At 48.6% G+C, this 18,255-nt stretch overlaps 1 protein-coding gene and 1 pseudogene across 3 annotated transcripts in view; both read right to left on the bottom strand.

The window, feature by feature from the left end:
* Nucleotides 1-17,419, bottom strand: part of KANK4 (KN motif and ankyrin repeat domains 4) — a 67,152-nt gene extending 49,733 nt beyond the window's left edge. For all 3 annotated transcript variants that reach the window (XM_045835616.1, XM_045835617.1, XM_045835615.1), the window contains exon 1: nucleotides 17,189-17,419. The gene's annotated coding sequence lies outside the window, so the exon portion shown is untranslated. The remainder of the gene's footprint in view (nucleotides 1-17,188) is intronic.
* On the bottom strand, nucleotides 4,989-5,485 carry LOC123816428 (annotated as a pseudogene).
* Nucleotides 17,420-18,255: the final 836 nt, after the last annotated feature.

Below are 18,255 nucleotides of genomic sequence, written 5' to 3'. Positions count from 1 at the left end.
AGCCTGCCCAACATACTTACCCACTTGTGCTCGGGAGCACAAAGCCCCTTGCCTGCCAAGCCAAACACAAATGCCTCCTTCACCGCAGCCCTGTGCTGTGTGTCGTTTTTCAGCTGCCACGGCTTCTGAAAGCGCCTCCTCCAGGGCCAAAGTGAGGCCTTGTGGCTGGGTCCCTCCACTGCCATTTGGAGACAATCATCCAGTCGCCCTCACAGGCCATGAGGCATGAAGTTAAACAGCCAGGAAGCTTGAAGGGAGCAAGGGGAGCCTCTTTGTTAAAAAATTAGCCTCTACAGATGGTGTTCAATCAGCCATTTATCAGAAATTATTGTTCAGGCACAGGGCTAGGGTCTCTGAATTCATGGATGAATAAGACTGGAATAAAGACTCTTTAAGAAAATCACAGCCCGAAATGGAAGGCAGAGACCTAAATCGGGACACAGGTTTCATAGAGGTGGATGAAGGCATTACGGAGGACCTCGAGAGCATCACAGTCGTGGCATCGGATCTGGGCTTTGAAGGATAAATAAAAGCACACCAGGCAGATGGGGGAAGTGTGCTCCAGCTCAGGGATGAAAACGTGCATAGTGGGTTTGAGGAATGACCAGTGAACCAGGCTCAGAGTGCAGGGCAGCGGCCTGGGTGGGGGAGGCAGGGGCTGGAGGTCAGCTCATTTTATTCTATAGAAAGTGGGAAACCAGCAAGATCTTCAGCAGAGGAGAAATGAGACCAAGACCGGGTTTGGATACAACTCTGGCTGCAGTGAGAAGGATGCATCCCCAGAGCCCGGCCATTAGGAGAGCATAAATATTTCAGAAGTGAACAAATGATTTTGAGAGGGAAGAGAGGGTAGCGGGTCTGATGAGAGGTCTGGCCAGACCTAATGCTTTTACTAACTGCTCCTTTTATGTCTTTTTTTATTTCTTTTAAGAGAACAGCTGCTTTTCTTCTCCTTTATTGAACCATCACAAATGTATATAATCTGAGATTACAGACATAATTACATAATGTTTTACACTGTTGGCGGTTTCCTGAATGTTGGCTTTGTCTTCCGGAGTAATTTTGTCAGCTCCTTGAAGCCCAGGGCAGTGCTGCCTGTGATCTCTCTACATTGCCCAGCAGCACCTATTATGTGTTAAGCACACAGTAGGTCCCAGGTAAACAGAACCATGAAATACATTCAGGGAGTATAAGAGCTATAAAGGCTCTTGCAATTGACTGATCTAACTCACTCATTTTCCAGATGTGGAGACTGAGACCCAGAGAAAGGAGAACATGTGCCCCATGCCAAGATGTATGCACACTCCTACCTCCAGACTCTGGCATTTCACAGCAGGGACATGGGCTCAGTCAAGACTTTCAAATGCTAACACCAAGGGTCCAGGCATCTGGCCACGAGCCCAGAGAGCAGCAGAGTAACAGAACAACAATATACAACAATAAAGGGGCAGAAGAATGTGTTCCTGTGCATACATGGTATTCAGCTTCCCATCCTTATTCAGCTCTGAGAAGAGCATAGCCTGGTTCCAGAACTGCTAGAGGCAGCACAGCATAAACATGTGGGCTTTGGAGTAAGGCGCGCCTGAGTTGGAATCCCAGCTCTGCCACTTACCAGTTGTGTCTTAAGCAAGTTCCCTAAACTCCCCCAGCCCCAGGGTTCACATATGTCAAACAGCAAAAACACAATGTCCTCCTCGAGGGTTGTATAGATTAATTGGGATGAAGTATATCAAATGCTTATCATGGGCCCTGCAGTGGAAATTCAAAGGTGATGAACTAGGGAGAAAGGAAGAAAGAAAACACCAGGATTTGGCAGCCAATGGACCCTTTGGTTCCTGGGCACTTACTTTAGTTTATGCACTGGGTCAGGGAGGAGAGGAGGGGGTGTCCAAAACTCCAGGGTTTCTAACCTGGGTAACTAGAGAGGGATGGGGACACCAGCTGAGTTAGAAAAACAAGGAGAGATGAGATTTGGGAGAAGGAAGATGGATAGTTTGTCCTTGGGCACGCCTGACTAGGGGTTCACCCACAGAAAGGGGGTCATCCAGAGAGAGAGAGGCCCGGCAGACAGCTGAAAGGTGGGCATGGAATAAGAGAGGAACCTGAAGACGAGTGGTGCTGATTCCAGGGTCTTCCACACCAGCGCAAGCACTGCGGAGGTGAGGTGGGGGTGAGGAGCAAGAGCGAGCAGAGGAGGCGTGTGAGGAAAACTGAAAAAAGTCCCACGTGGGGAGCACATGTGGAAGAAGAACCAGAGTGGCTTACAAACCAGAAATCCAAAGTGGGGAGGTCTTGAAAAAACTGATGAGGCCAAGCTCAGCTTCCAAGGAGCCAGGGAATGTTGCCAAGGGTTGACAAGATAGGAGAAGCTGCAGGGGGGCTATTCTGCTACTTCCGAGGACTTCAGGAGAGAAATGGGCGGCCACTCAAGGGAGGGGAGAGGTGAGCATGTTTGCCAGCCACAGGAAAGAAGCCAGGAAAAGGGAGTGGACTGAGATGCAAGAAGGAAAAGGTGGCATGGGAGCCGACATTGACTCCAGACACGGTGCTGAAATGTGCAACAGAATTGAATTTAATCTTCACTATTGGTGATTTGATGAGTCACATTTTGCAGTTAAGAAACTAGGCACAGAGAGGTGAAATACCTTACCCAAGTTAGCAGGAGGCAAAACTGGCATTTGAGGCCAGAAACTCCAGCTCCATAGTCCATGGCCAGTTTGAAAGAAAGTGTTTCTGGAGATGGGGAGGGAAGTTTTTAAGACTTGGCTCTGATGAGGGAGGGGGTGCAAATATAGAGAGAAATGGTGAGGCAGAAATGAGAGTTCAAGGTGCATGGTTTCCACCTACTCTGTAAGGCAGGAACAGGCCAAGAGCGTGTGAATGGATTTGGGAACTCAAGGACCGCTCTGCACTGGGCTGTTCTCAACCTCTCCAGCCCCCATCTGCCCCTTCCACTGACCCTGGGGTGACCTCTAAACCCCTTCCCTTCATCTGATCCCACCAGACTCTTCCAGAACACTAAGCCCAACAGCAATGCATATTCTAAAAGATAATTCCCAACTGGCCAGAACGAGGGCCCCCTCCTGCAGCACCCATTTCAGGAGCTTTCTGCCAACAATTAGAAAAGGAGGGAATATAATACATCAGGACTCTCATGGCTCCAAGCCAAGAAATCCAGACTTGTCTAATTTTTGCTGTGTGAGTTTGGTCCTGTCACAACTTCTCTGGGCCTCCGCTGCTTCATTTGTCACAGAATAATACCAAAATCTATGGACTTGTTGGAGGGTTTAATGAGATAACAGAACTAAGAGGCCTTTGTTTAAAGTGAAAGAGAAATACTGTAATCTAGAGCCGGAAAAGGAAGGAGAGAAGCAGAAAGGTAAAAGTAGGTAGCAGGGAGGGGATGTCACTTGCAAAGACAGGGTGTGAATCCCCTTTCTACTAAGAGGAGCTGACTTTCTCCACAGGTGAGAGGGTGCCCTGCTGAAGGCCAGGCCCAGGTCACAGCCTTCCTATCAGATATGGCTTCCTATCCACATACCTGGCTTCAGGAATTTTTCTACAGCTGAGTAAATAAGAGAGAGTCCAGAGAAAATGTCCCAAACAAAACTGAATGCATCTATTAATGAACTGCTTAAGATTTTAATGTTACTCAGCACCAAAAGGAGCATTTTAAATTCCATTGTGAAAAGTTATAAGTCATCTCAGATTCACTCCCCACACCCGACACCCCACCTCTATTCCTCCCTCAACATGGTGAAGGGTAGAGAATGAGGAATTCAAAGAATGGAAAATGTAAGCAGGGCCTGCTTTCTGCCAATGGTGCAGTGGGCTCGGATCACCCAATACCCAACAGGCTGTGCTGAGCACATCTGCATTTTATTTAGCCCTCTTTCTAACCTCTGAAGGAAGGAATCATTATCTCCATTGTAGAGAGAGAGAACTGAGGCTTGATGGGGGCGCCATGGGGATTCACAACTAGATCTTTCTACCCTGCAGTGTTTTCCATCGCAGACCCTCCCCACACAGGCCTAGAGGTGCTGGAATAACCCAGTATGTTCAAGTAGAGCATCAGGAGAAAAACAGAGCACAACATACGTAAAACTTTATTCTTATTAAAAAAAATTCCATCCAGATACATTTATGGGTATCTATCTAGCTGTATAGAAGGATATAGTTCTATCTCACATACGTATAGCACCAGGCCTAGAATAATACACTCCAAGCTGTTGCACATGCCCAGCCATCAATTCTTGACTGTTTGCATTTTTTGCCTTCATATGTTTTATATTATTTTAAACACTTGCTACTAACTGGTATGATTTTTTAAAGATTTTATTTATTTATTTTTAGAGAGAGGGGAAGGGAGGGAGACAGGGAAAGAAACATCGATGTGTGGTTGCTTCTCATGCACCCCCTACTGCAGATCTGGCCCACAACCCAGGCATGTGCTCTGACTGGGAATTGAACTGGTGATACTTTAGTTTGCAGGCCGGCACTCAATCCACTGAGCCACACCAGCTGGAGCAATGTTTTTAACTCTTTTGCTTATGCTTATGTGTTAAAAGTATAAATCTAGAAAGCAATAATGATACCCATATGCAAAATAATACCCTGGAATACAATAATCAGTTTTGTTTCTAAATATAAACACATAAATAATTGAACTACAAAATTAAAATGAAAATTTTTCCTGAAAGTTTGGGCCAAAAACGTGGATGCACATTATATATGGTACTTCCCCTGATGCCCAACCACGTGCAACCTACCAGCCAGAGAGGGACGAACCCTTCTCCCACAGAAAATGGAGGTACCAACCCCACCCGAGCCCTAGTCCCAGCCCTGGGATCACAGATGCAGGCTGACCGACAGATCCTGCCTCAGGTTTATTTGCACAAACATGGTAGGAGGACCCTAATCCTGTACAGACAGCAGCCCAGGGGGCATACCAGTCCTTCTGTCCTCACATGGGCAGACAGAGGCCTCTACTATGGAGCCTTCGCAGAGGCCTGGGCACCTTTGGGAGACTGAGCTGGAGCCTGAGCTGGAACCTGAGCTGCAGCCGCATCTGCAGCCTGAGGCTTGGTTTGTGCCTTGGCCTTGGCCTTTGGCCAGCAGAGCTGGAGACCCTTGACAATGCAGGCACAAGCACATTTCCCAACCTTGGGGTAAGCAATGTAAGCAAGTCAACTGAGCTTGCAGCTGCTGCTCTTTGGGATCTTGGGCCTGACCTTCTCGGGCTTGACCAGGGCCTTGAAAGCTTCAGCATGTGCGCCTGTGGCCTTGGCATTGCTGACCTGCATCTTCTTCAGACCCTTTTTGTGCTTCCTGGCAAAATACATGTTCCTCAGGAACTTGGGGTCTACCTCCTTAAAAGATTTGTATCTTGTGACCAGGCTTTTTTGATACCATTTCTGTGCCATTCTGGGGGCTGGTTGTACGTGGTATGGTTCTTGGACTTGGCCAACTCTGCACCCAAACCCATGGTACTCCCAGTATCTGGGACCAGAAGAGCTGGTATGATTTTTAAAATAAATTTTTAATAAACATTTTCAAATAAGGCTTATTGGGCCTTAACATTTAATAACATTAAAAGATTTTCCAAAGGTTTATTGAGCCTTTCAAATGGTAAAAACTATATACACATTATCTACAAATTATTTAAAAAAATAGAAAAATTTCTCTTTTCCTTTAGTTTCCTTACCAATAAAAAAAATCCCACAAATTTCACTTGGTCTTCCCAGAGTCCAATTTTTAAGCTTAACAAGATTAATAAAGTAAGGTAGCAAACATCTTACAATGCAGTACATATTTGCCAAAGACAGGTGTTTTGGTGTCTTTCTCCAGTGTAGCTACAGACTCCATGGCTGAAAGGAGCAGGTAGGATGACTCACTGCAGGACCATCGCCACCTTTCCGGTGTCAGCTCCCACCCTTCCCTTCCTCGTCTCCTTCCCAAGCTGTCACACACCAAGCACTTCCCCACCTCACTGCTTCTCCACAATTAAGATGTTCTGAGGAGTAGTAAAATTCATTCCTTAATGTAGTAAAGAAATGACAACGTTAGTGGTTTAAAACTTTCTTTTTCCTCCTCTGTAATGCATCAGCATTTTAATAGAAGCTTTCTGAACACAATGTAACTCAAGAGTGATTTGAATGGTGGAGATCTCAGGCAAGCTACCAGGCCAGTGGGAGGCACACTCTGCCACTACGACTAGGGACTTGCAGAGGTCACCTGAATGTGCCCCACATACCTTCTGGCCAGGTGTGGCATGTGGGCAGTCAATCAAGGCTGGTGTTGACAGATCTGATTTTATTTTTGTCAGAAGAAGTCAGGAATGTGGATTTATGTAAAATCTGATTTTTAAATGTTGACTTAATGCTTTTCTTAAAAAACAAAACCAACAACACTATGTAGGTAAAAAAAAAAACCCACATGCAAACCAATTGCTGCCCACCAAGGCCCAGTTAGGGCTTGACGTGGTCTCAGCCCACGTTTCCTCCTCCCCCCAACTCCTCTGCCCCCCACAAATGCAACCCACAACTCCCCCTGTGCCTGAATGCCTCTGTGCCTTTGCTTACATCTTACTAACACTTTAAGACACCTTCTTTGTCTTCTCTCTCAAAGTCATTCCCATCCTTCAAGAATCTGCTTAAATTGCACCAATACATCCTAATTCTAAATATTAATCTCAATTAATATTGCCCACGCTCCAAGGCTCTCTTCAAAAAGCAATGACCTTGCCATGCACTTCTCGTATACTTCTTCTCATTGCCATTGTTTGGGCATGTTTAAATCTTTCCGATAGATCATTAATTGCAAAAAAGGAAGGTTTTTGTGTGTGCCAGCTATGACTTTGGTACTATTGCCTTTATTTTACAGGAGAGAAAACCAAAACTCAGTGAATAAGTGACCAACTTGAGCTTTTCTGTATATACCATTGCTTTGCATGTCTTCTAGGTTCTTTTCTCCCGATACCCAGAATCCTCTTCCTTCGGTCTCCATCTGGTAACTCCTACTAAACCCACAAGCCAGCTTTACCTACCAGCATCTTCCCCTTCTCCACACACCAGTCAGATTGACCCCCCTTCCCCAATGGCACTCTGTAAGAACGTCTACCAGAGCACTTGTCAAACCATCTTGGGATTAGCTATCTGAGTCTTTGTCTCCTCTGTTGGACTGTAAGCCCTTTGCCTAGAATAGTACCTGGACCAGAGTAAGTGATCAGTCAGCATTTACTGGATGACAGGAAGGGGGATAGGGAGGGAATGACAGAGGGAGAAAGGAAAGAGGGAAGGAGGGGAGAAAGGGGAGTAGCAGCTCACAGGTAATCCACAAACGTGAGATGTAATGAACTCATGGCTCCCAGCCCTACTTTGGGGCTGGAATTGCTGCTGGCTCCTTTGTGCTCCAGCCCAGAAGCAGGTACTTGGAAAGCTCCAGCTGCAACCCACCCCCCTCCCCAGGGTGGGGCAGGCAGGGGTCAGGCTGCTTCTTGGCTGTGGGGACCCAGGAACCAGCATTCACCTCCACTCTTTTCTCCAGGTCCTTAGCCCTGGGGAAAGTGATTTTTGCATCAGTCAGGCTGTGCTTTGAAAGGATAACTCCAGTTATGATGGATGGTGGTAAGGATGAGCTTTCCCCAGAAAGCTGGCAGAAAAGTGAACTGGAAAACCTCACAGCAGGACTTGTGCTAGAGAGACAACAATTCTCCTTGCCCAGGGCAGACAAGGGGCCAGAGGGGTGTCCTCTTTCAGAGAACCCTGGAAGGGAAGCACTCTTCTCTGTAAGCTGCTAGAAAACTCCTGTGACATTGCCCCCACCCCACCACTCCCACCTCACTCACAGGCCAGGAGGTGGGGCCAGGCTGCTCCTGTGCCTGGACCCTCTCCCTGGCCCAGGACAAAAAGAACCATCCTGGTCTCAGGAGAACCTGCCCAGAATCTAGTGTGGGTTGATGTTCTCAGAAGCCCAACTGCCCTCTCCAGGGAGCAGTTTACAATGCCCACTGACACCCACTGTGAGATCAGAGGTAAGGAAAACTCCCGTCTCCCATCCTCACTCCCCCAAGATCAAGGAGGGAGGGAGGCCAAAGATACCATTTCTCCAGGGAGTTCAGAACCTCTGAGAACTCGCCTAGAAGGCAGAAGATCTGGGAAAAGGTCACAGGGTCCCCCCTCCCCCAGAGCCAGGCAGGGTTCCCAGGTCCCCTCCCACTGAGACTCCATATCCCAGCAGCTCAGGCAGAGGGGCAGGCTCCTCCTCACTTCCCCTATCTTCCCACTCTTCCATTTCCTCCGCAGTGATGCCCCAGAAACTCCCCCTAAATCCCCAGGGGCTTTCAACTCCACCTCCAGGGTAAGTCAGAGTACAGGTTTTCCCTGAGAACCCCGGGCAGGCTGAGGAGCCCCGGGCACTTCAGTGCATAACTCCTCAACAAACCAGGAAGGTAGGATCTTTTACCCTGTTTCAAAGGCAAGAAAGTGAAGTTCAAGGCAATTATATAATTCCAAAGGAAAGAAATCTTAAAAGAAGACCACATTACTTAAATAAACAAAACACACACTCACACACACACACACACACACACACACACACAACCCCTACTAAGAACCAGGACTTCAGTGAGAGCACTGACCAAATGATCTAACTGCCTTAGAGACAGAGCCAATTTTATTGACTACTTATTATGTAAAGTGCTTTTTGTGCACTATCTTATTTCATCCTTGAGGTGACCCTACAATGCAATCTCTTATCACCCTCATGTTACAGATAAGAAACTGAGGGATAGGGAGGTGGTGGGACTTATTAAAGTCTGAAGTTCCACTCTTGCTGGGGTCCACAGTAGTGGTTTAACAGGTTCCCCTTCAGGACAGCATATTTGCATTTTAACAATAGCTCTCCAAAAAGGAATCCAAAGGAATGACTTTAATGCAGGGAATTTCAGGCTTCAGCTGGGACAGTGGGCAGAGTTCTCAGGGCAAGAGCCTTTTGGCAGCACCAGGCATCCCCCGAAGGCGGCCTCCCACGGACCTGGCTAACACAGGGCTCCTTTCAGCAGCTGGCAAAGCCCAGGGCATGGGGGTAGAACGGGAGATTAGATCAGGGAAGGCCAGCCAGGAGGCAGGCGCAAGAGGGGCAAGTAGCAACTACAGAAGAATGTGTTTCTAGGTGCTCTGTGAGTGTCCCCAAGCTTAACAGTGTGGAGGAGACACTTTCAGCGTTAGTGTCGGGCTACGCGGTGTCTGGAGCAGGAGCGCTGGGTTCTCACTCCAGCTCACTCACTCACGCCCCGTGCCACCCAGGCTGTGCCACCTGCCCTCACTGGTCCTCAGTGTCCTCAACTGTAAGCCATGAGGGATGGTCTAGGTAACTGGAAAGGTTTCCTGGAGACAAACTCTAGGTGAAGGAATTCAGAACGGATGCCAAGAGTGAGCCATGGGGCCCTGAACTGGGGATGGAAGGACACCTTCCCTTGCCGTTATCACGAAAAGGATGCCCGATGTGACACTGAGGAACACTGCAATGCGGAGAGGGGGCTTCTGTCGCGAGGGGACAGCTGCACAGGTACCTGCTGCCCACGGGCCAGGTCAGAGGGGTGCAGAGAAGCTTCCTAGAGGAGGTCACACCTGCAGAAGATGGGGACAATCACCCAGAGGACAAGGTGAGTGGAGGCGCTCAAATGGAAAGACTATCCAAAATGGACTGAAGCACTTGTAAGAGAATACCTGAATTTCAGAAGGAGGAACCATTATTTCCATGTCACTGATATCAAAACTGAGGCTTGGCAGGGTGACAGCAGGTGGCAGAGCCAGAGACAGAACCCAGTTCTGCCTCACCCACAGGTTTTGCTCTTCATTTTTGTCCTATCCTCACACCCACAGCACAGGTGCCTGTGAGCACAGGCAAAAGGCTGGAGAGAAGGATGGAGAAGACACTCTGATGGATAGGAAGCACTTTCTTACCGAAACAAAATGGCAGCCACAGTTTTTCCAAACACACTCTTCTGTGATTGCCTGTAGTTTTTAAAGGCATAAGACTCTGGAATCGGCCAGATCTGAGCTAGGCTCCTGACTCCACCACTTAATATGTTTGTGCCCTAGAGCAGCAGTATTAAGGTTAGAGCCTCACTTTACTCACCATTACAATGGGAATACTAACAGTCATATCTTCTTAAATAGTTGGTAAACATTAAGTTACTGCTATATTTCAAGGACTTGGCAGAGTTCTGGTACATGGTAAGAGTTCAATGAGAGGTAACAAAAAAAAACAGCCGTTCACCTAGTGTTGCTCCAGCGGGCTTTCCTCTCTCCAGGGTTCCTGCTCAAAAACCAGCATCTGGCCAGTCCCCCACGTCCTCCTGTTGGCCTCCCTCACAGCCCCCGTCTCAGAGCCACTTCAGAGTTCCTCCTCCCCGGGCTTCTCCTCCCTCCTAGGAGGCTAGCTTTCATTTGATCGAATGAGTTCATCCGTTTGCCTACACAAGCTCCTTAACCTCTTAGGAACAAAATCGTCCACTCGGTGATTGTTTCAAGGGACTGGTTTGCATGGGGTCCACCGAGCCATCAGTGCAGGGCCTGGTGTGTTTGTGGGCCGGTAGGAATTACCTAACCAGTTGCCCATGTGTGCCTGCAATTTGTAAACTAATCCCTGGATATACATCAAAACCCTCTACCCAAACCACAAATTATGTGTTCTTACAAATTTGCCAAACTATTAAATGGAATTTACAACTGCTCAAGAATGTCTTGTACTAATTAGACAGAGATAGATGGGTATATGAAAGACTAGGACGAGGGGGGCAGGGAATTGGGAACTAAAGCTTCCTAACTTCCTGCCTGGGGGTCTTTACCCCTTTGTGTCATAGACACCCCTTCAGCAGACCGCTGAAGTCTGTGGGCCCATTCTAAGAATGTTTTAAAATATGTAAAATAAAATGCATAGCTGAATACGAAGGAAACCAATTACACTGAAATATAATTATTAAAAATTTTTAAAATGAGTGTGTTATATAGTGATATATGCTTTTTATTAACACATTAATAGCATGCTCTAGCAGTGGGTGTAACGACTGCTTTCATCTCAGAGCTGCGACGGGCATGAATCAGGTCAAGATGTCTGCAGCAGCGGAAACGTGATATGAAAATGTCTGTGATTTCTACTGGTAATAATGTCACAGGTACTGAAAATACATTGTGTTTGTTGCCTACATCCATAACTGAAGAAAATATTAAATAAAGATGTTATTGTTTTTCTCCACCAAGTTCACAGGCTCCTCTGAATTCTATACATGCGCTGTCAACCCCGATTTAAAAACCCTTTACAACTCAGTATTTGTATTGGGCATAATTCTGAGTTCCAGCTTACCTTCCTTTCCTTCGTAGGGAGTCTCTGCCCACCTCCCCATACAGCTCCAGAAGGTCAAGTTCTATGCCTCTGACTGTCCTCTGTCCTCCCCTCCCCTGTCATTGGCCCAGCGAGAACTTGTGCCTCAGCAGTATCCTATGCTCAGGTGGACCGGAGACTGGCCAAGACATGGCCTGGGAAGACAGCCTCAGTTTCCGGAGAACCGAGCTCTCACAACAGGATCCTCTTTGGAACTTGAACTAAGCAGCAAAGGAGAGGTTAGGGCGATAGTATGGTGAGGGGGTGGGGAGGGCAGTGCTGAGTTGAGCCAAAGGCATCCAAAGTGGAGACCAGAGGCTGTTGTACTCGTGGAATAGCCTTGAACTCAGGACCCTCTCCACCCCGCCTCAAGGGTGCCTGGACTCCCACCAGGCTGGTGCTTAGATAGCAGTGCTGCACATGACAACTCCTGGCCCTCTTCATTGGAATCGGCTTCAGGGAGTTCTTGTTTTCTGTATCACAAGAGCCCTAAATCCACATTATCAATAGCGCTTTACAGATGAGGAAGCTGAAAAGTTGAGTCACTTGCACCCTGGCTGGTGTGGCTCAGTGGACTGAGTGCTGGCCTGGGAATTGAAGCCTGCAGGTTCAATTGCTGGTCGGGGCAGGCCAGGTCCCCAGTTGGGGTAGGTGAGAGGCAACCTATCCTTGTTTCTCTCCCTCTTTTTCTCCTTCCCCTTTCTCTAAAAATAAATCAATGAAATCTTAAAAAATAGTTGAGTCATTTGCTTGGGCTCCCAGGGCTAGTAAAATGGTGAAGAATTTTTCCCTTCTCTTCTCCTCCTCTTTTTTATTTTGAGGAGCAGAGGGATGATAGCCTTTATTTATTTAAAATCACATAAATGATACGTGAGAACCATTTCTTAAAAAACGTAAACATTACTAGTAAAACGTCCCCTCTCCACCCCAGCCACACACACACTCAGTATTGAACCCAGTAAATGTGACCATACAGGGACATATTCAGCCACCATCCCGCTTGACGTACCTGGTCATTTAAACTGCTCCCCAAGAGCAGGATGGCTACATTTTCCAAGGGGGAAGGGAGAGGGGAGCGATACACAAACAGCCGATGAGCACAGCACCTGGAAACACTCAGCCCCACTGCCTGGTGCTCTGCTATGAAAATCAAAATCAATTTCACTGAGAGTCAGCATCTCTGGCTTCTGGGCAGAAACCAGGCTGTGGAGAGAAATCAGCACTGAATTCTGCTCTTTTATCTTTGCACGGCGCAAATTCTCCCCAATGCCATAGTTCTCCCCACTTGTCACTTGACATCGGAGCCACAAACTAGACATACCAGAGGAAACTGCAGACACAAAGCATCCTTCCAGACAAAGGGGAAAAGCCACAGCCACATTAAAAAAATATATTTATCTAGTCGATAAGTTTTATTTACTTTGGGGGAAGAAATGGGGAGGAGGGTGGGAATTGGGATTTCTGTTTTCTCTCACAATGCCTGTGTCCCCGGAAAGCTCTGTGAGGGGCAGGGTCCAGGCCCCAAGGCCCCAGTGAGACAGTGAGGCATTCTTTTGAAAACAGACTTCTTGCCCTTGGAGAAGGAGCAGTCAGCCTGCTTCTTCAGACACCGCCAATCTGTAAATGCCTGCATATCACATTAACCAGCTATTTGAAATCTTGGGGCAACATTTATTTTATCCTGAAACTGCTACAGGCCTACTTTTAGCCGGAGGGCCCCTCTTCTTTCCTTTAATCCTACTTTGAAATATTATCCACATAGACTGGAAACTGTTAAGAGAATGACATGTATTAGAAGCCTCTTTGTCCAAACTCTGGGTCTGGGAGATTAGTATTCTGAGGCACAGAGAGGTTAGGGGTCCAGCTGTAAATCACACAGCTAGGTAGCAATAGATTTAGGCACCAATTCCTGGATTCTCCTGCCTCCAAGCTTGTGTCTCTTTCCACATATTCTGCTATAAAATAGCAAAGTGGTCTGATCTCTAGGTACAGAGTGCTCAGTGAATTCTAATGTTATCATTATTAGCTCCATAACCCTAGGCAAGTCACTTAACCTCTCTGAGCCTCAGTTTCCTCATCTACATATTGGGGATTATGATTGTAACTATCTCTAGGATTATTCTGAGGATGAAATGTGCCAGGGTTTGATTCATGGGTACCCTTTATTATACTGTACTGCTCCTGTGTCACATACAGAAGTAAGTGGATCTGCCATCTGAAATGTGATAACTGTGTCTGTACAACTGCCCAGAGATAGAAAATTCAGTTCCCCCACCCATCCCCAGAGATGACATAACTTGCATGAGATCAGAGTTTTAAAAGTGAACACATTCTCAGCATTCAGAAGTTCTAACTGTCCTCCCTACCATACCTCCCAAGGGATGGGTTGAATTAGAAGTAAAATCCACACCCTCTTCCCTTCCCACACACAGTTGAACCACATACCACTGGCTCACACTTCATGACCCTTCCTTGTAAACTAGAATCAGCACAGTACCTGGTACAGAGCAGAGATTCAGTGCAGTTTTGATGAATGAGTGAATTACTGATCCTGATCTGCAGATAAAAAGGCACTGCTCAGCCCAGTAGCCTGAGGTAGGTGTCTTGTTACAGAAAGCAGGAGGGAGGCCAGACCAGCAGGCAAGACCTCCTGCGGCAACAAGCAAGAACCCCAGTCTCTCCATTCATTCCCCTAGGCCTGCTCTATGGGGAAGAAGCCTTTGGTAAGACCAAGAGCTGGGTGCCTGATCTCAATGGCCTATCCAGAGCATTTCCAAATCTGGCCCATATGGCTCAATCCAAGGCCCAGAAGATAACTGTGAAGCACACGTGACCCTCCTCCAGCTAAAACAGATGTAATAGCACTGCAGGCAAGGGGCAGCGAACGGGCCAGGGAGATGACCCATCTGTCTTCCTAATTGTCAACTCTGCCCATAATAAGATTTTTCTCTGTCACACCTTAGGCTGCTACTGAACTGAAGCAAAACCAAGATATCCATCTTCCAGCCATGTGCAATGGCATTCACAAGGTGCCAGGGACAAAGGGAAGCTACTTGGCCAGCAGAAGCAGAGAGCGCTGAAAGGAGCCCTGGACTGGGAGTCAGGAGCTGGGGGTGGCATGTGTTGGGGGGTCGGGGGGAGGTTCATGTTCTTAACCAGCTGCAGATGCTTGGGCAGTCATTGCACCTCATTGGCCTCTGTTTCCTGTAAAATTATAGTCCAAAGTTCAGGAAACGGGGTCAGTGGGGAGGGGAGTGGATCATGTAACACTTCATGCAAGATATTTTAGGTTGTATACATTTGGGGAAGAGTATCCCTTGTTTTCAATAAAATCTCAGAGACATATCTAATAATCCCCCCACTAAAAAATGTTAAGAAATTCTAGACTAGAGAGTTTTCATCCAACAAGCATTTAACTGAGCACCTTCCATGTGTCCTTTTCTGTGCTAGGTACTTGGGACACAGTATGATAAGAGAGACCTGCTTTTAAGTTGCACGGTGCAGCTGATGCTCACCGACACAAGCACATCCAGGGAGCACTGGAAACAGAGAAGTGGAGCATTTGACTCTGGTCAGGAAAGGCCTTGGCTGGGGTGCAGGTGGGGTAAGGATACCTTAAGTTTAATGTTGAAATTGAAAGCTGAGTGTGCATTCATTGGTATTTTACACCAAGGACAGCATGTGCAAAGGCAATATGTGTTCCAGGAACTGCTTGGGGTATAATTGTGAGTAGAACAGAGAGTGCTCATTGAAAAGGGAGGAGATGGAGTGATAGAAATGAGGCTGGAAAGGTATGCAGGCCCAGGCTAGGAAATGCCATGTTAGGAATTACATTGCGGGCCATGAGTTCATTCTAGTTTCAAAAGTCTAAGATGAGCCACCATGCCCAGCATGAACCTTCCTAAATGTTGAATGGAGAGGCCTTGATCAATTGTAAACATGGCTGGCAATAGGGAACAATCAGAGGAAAGACCTGCTGCTCCTTGGCACCCTGCATGGGCATGGGCTATCTGACCCAGGTGCTGGTATGTACTGGGGGTGAGTCTGACACCTGACTGTCAGTCTCTCCCTCTTTCTATCCCAGCCAGGGGCACTCCAATTGCCCATTATAATGGCTGAGAAAGGAAGTTACTGATTGGCCCAGGTGATGGGATGCTGAAGTACAGGGCATGCCCAATTGGTTGGACCCCTACTTGTCACTTAGGAAAAAGTCTTTCAGTCGACTTTTAGCTCCTCTAGTCGACTCTGCTAGTCAACTCAGGGCCCTCTCACATGCTGTTCCTTCTGCCTTGAAGGCTCTTCCCACGCTCTTCAACGAGTTAAGTCCAATTAGTCTTCTGAGTCAGTGCTGTACCTATCACAGATTCTCATAGTACCTTATCCTTTTCTTTTAAAGAATTCAGCACTTCTTAATCGAGTTATTTGCTTCATGTTGGTCTTGGCCGCTGGACTGCAAACTCCATGAGGCCAGGTACTGCCAATTTTGTTCATTTTTCTATCCCAGTACCTTGCCTATAGCCTGGCTCACAGCAAGTATTTGTTGATTGAATGCAAAGTCTTGTGTGGGCCCTGAGCCATTCCCCATTCTCACTGCCCTTTTACAGTCCCACAACTCACATTATGGTCCAATGAGGAGTTTTGGACAGGACGGGAGGGCTGGACTTGACTTGGCAATATCAGAGCGGACTCTGTTTCTATCCCAAGTGTTTGCCATGTCACGCCTTGAAACACTCTAAGGAACCAGCATTTGGTTTACTCACCTAAGCAGGTCCTTGGGAATTGTGTTTAATTTAATATGCTTTCTCCTAGGACTCAACCTGGTCACTGGCTGCATCTGACCATTCCCCGAACTACTTGGTCAATAGAACTTTCAAGGTGGCATCCTCAGAAAGGGGGGAACCTCCTTATCCCTTTCCTGGAAAATGTCTCTTCCTCTCCCTCCATTCCAGCACTCTAAGGCACTTGTGAGCTAAAACCGCTAGTTCTGAAGCCCTAGCAGATGCCCCAGGGCAAGCTCAGATTCAGACCTGGTTGTCGGGGTCCATGGGGCGCCACTTTCCAACTCCCAGGCTAAGTAACTGGTCACTCTGCAGGGACAAAGTACTTGAGCTCAAAAGTTTGACCTTAAAGCAGAGATGAGAGAGAGGTACAGGAGAGGGAAAGGTACCAAGAGGTACACAGGATCGCAAAAAGCGCCCTTGGCTGCCAGCGCACGGGAGCAGCCCGACTGCCTCCACCCAAGGTCGTAGCCCAGCGGGAGGCGCTGGGAAGTTCAGCCAGGGGCCGAGGGCCACCAGGGTAGGAATTGGGGGCCGGCTTTTGTGATAAAAAGGGAGGCTACGAGCTTGATTTCGGGTAGTCCTGGGAGACAGCGGCAGGGCGTCCAAGTCCCGCAAGCTGCATCCCGGACCACAGCGCTCCGCTCAGAAGCTCTGGGCGGGGGCTGCACCACCTAGCCGCAAGGACAGCGCGGCCTTCCCACTCCTCACTGGTCTCCTCTGTACCCAGCATCCGGGCGCGGGGAGCCAGTCAGGACGGAAGGGGAGCGGTTCCTGCCCTTGGGCAACCCGTCTTCCCGCGCCGTCTCGGACCTCAAGCAGGGACTCCAGGTCGGCCCAGGCTGCCGCAGCGTCTGCCTTCAGGGGTTCCAGGGATGCGCGGCGCAAGGAGGGGACGAGACGGACGGCAGAGGCAGAGGCAGAGGCAGAGGAGAGTGGCGGGGGCCAACACCTGGGTTAGCCCTGCTGGGTGCCGGCTTGCCCCACCAGCGCTCTCCGCAGGCTGGGGTCGCTGGGCGCCTTACCTTGGCTAGCGGAGGGTGTCCGGTGCGAGGCGGGCGGTCGGCGGGCCGGCGGGCCAGCCGTGCCAGGGGCCGGCTCACACCCGGCTTCGGGGTGCACGCAGTCTCCGAGTGCACAGTCCTGTCTCGGGCGCGCACCCCGGGGCAGGCGCACACCCGGCGTCCGGAGCGCGCACACCCTTGGGCGCCCTCTTGTCAGCGGGTTCGGCCTGGGCCTGGGGCGCACACCCTGCGGGTCACACCCACCGCGGCCGCTGCGGGACTGGCCAGGAGCAGCCCGCCGAAGCCTCGCCTGGCGTAGCCGGCTGCCAACACCACCCGAGACCCCGCCTTCGCCACGAAAAAAAAAAAAAAAAAAAGACTCCTGACGCGGCGCGGTCTTTGGTGTGTAGGAAGGGGCAGCACTACGAAACTAAGGGGAGGGTCTTAGCTTTGATAAATTCCAGAAGGCCTTGGACAGAGTTTGGAAAAACTTTTTGAAAAGAGACCTGAAAACTCCTCATCTGTATATAGTGCGTTTCAGCTTTCCAAAAGTGCTTTCACATGCATTTATCTCAGTTTGTTTTCGCCACAACAGTTACTGGGGCATTTGTGTCTTCACCTTATAGGTGTGGAGACGCCACCAGGGGCGAAGCAGTGACTTAGCCAAGCCAGGGCTAGACCCCGCCTTGGGAACCGTCGGAGTGCCCTGGGGTGATGGGCATGGCCCGCCCGCGGGGTGGTCTCACTGAGGAGGTGGAGGAGCAACGGTTGGGGTGGAAAGAAGGGAACTTTCTCCTAAGTCCTGTCTTTATCTATTTGCTTTTTTTCCTTCCCAGCCATGGCATTAGCCCCACTCAGGAATCCGAAACCTTTCACTTCACACTCCCACTTCCCAGAATTCTTTTTATCAGCTCAAAAGATGTTCAGTGCAATCACTAACCTTGAGTGATCAGCTCCGTAACGGCCAGACAATGTGCACAATACAAAAAAGCTGACGCTACCCCATTTTACAGATGAGGGCAGACAGAGGAGGGTAGAACAGAGCCTGTGGGACCCAGATCCCAACTGTGACCCTCCCTACACACCGT

The sequence above is a fragment of the Phyllostomus hastatus genome, unplaced genomic scaffold, assembly GCF_019186645.2.
Source record: "Phyllostomus hastatus isolate PE091 unplaced genomic scaffold, TTU_PhHast_1.1 phas_contig_209, whole genome shotgun sequence".
NCBI classification, from domain to species: Eukaryota; Metazoa; Chordata; class Mammalia; order Chiroptera; family Phyllostomidae; genus Phyllostomus; species Phyllostomus hastatus.
The sequence above is the reverse complement of the archived record's forward strand: the minus strand, read 5'-3'. Positions and strand labels throughout refer to the sequence as shown.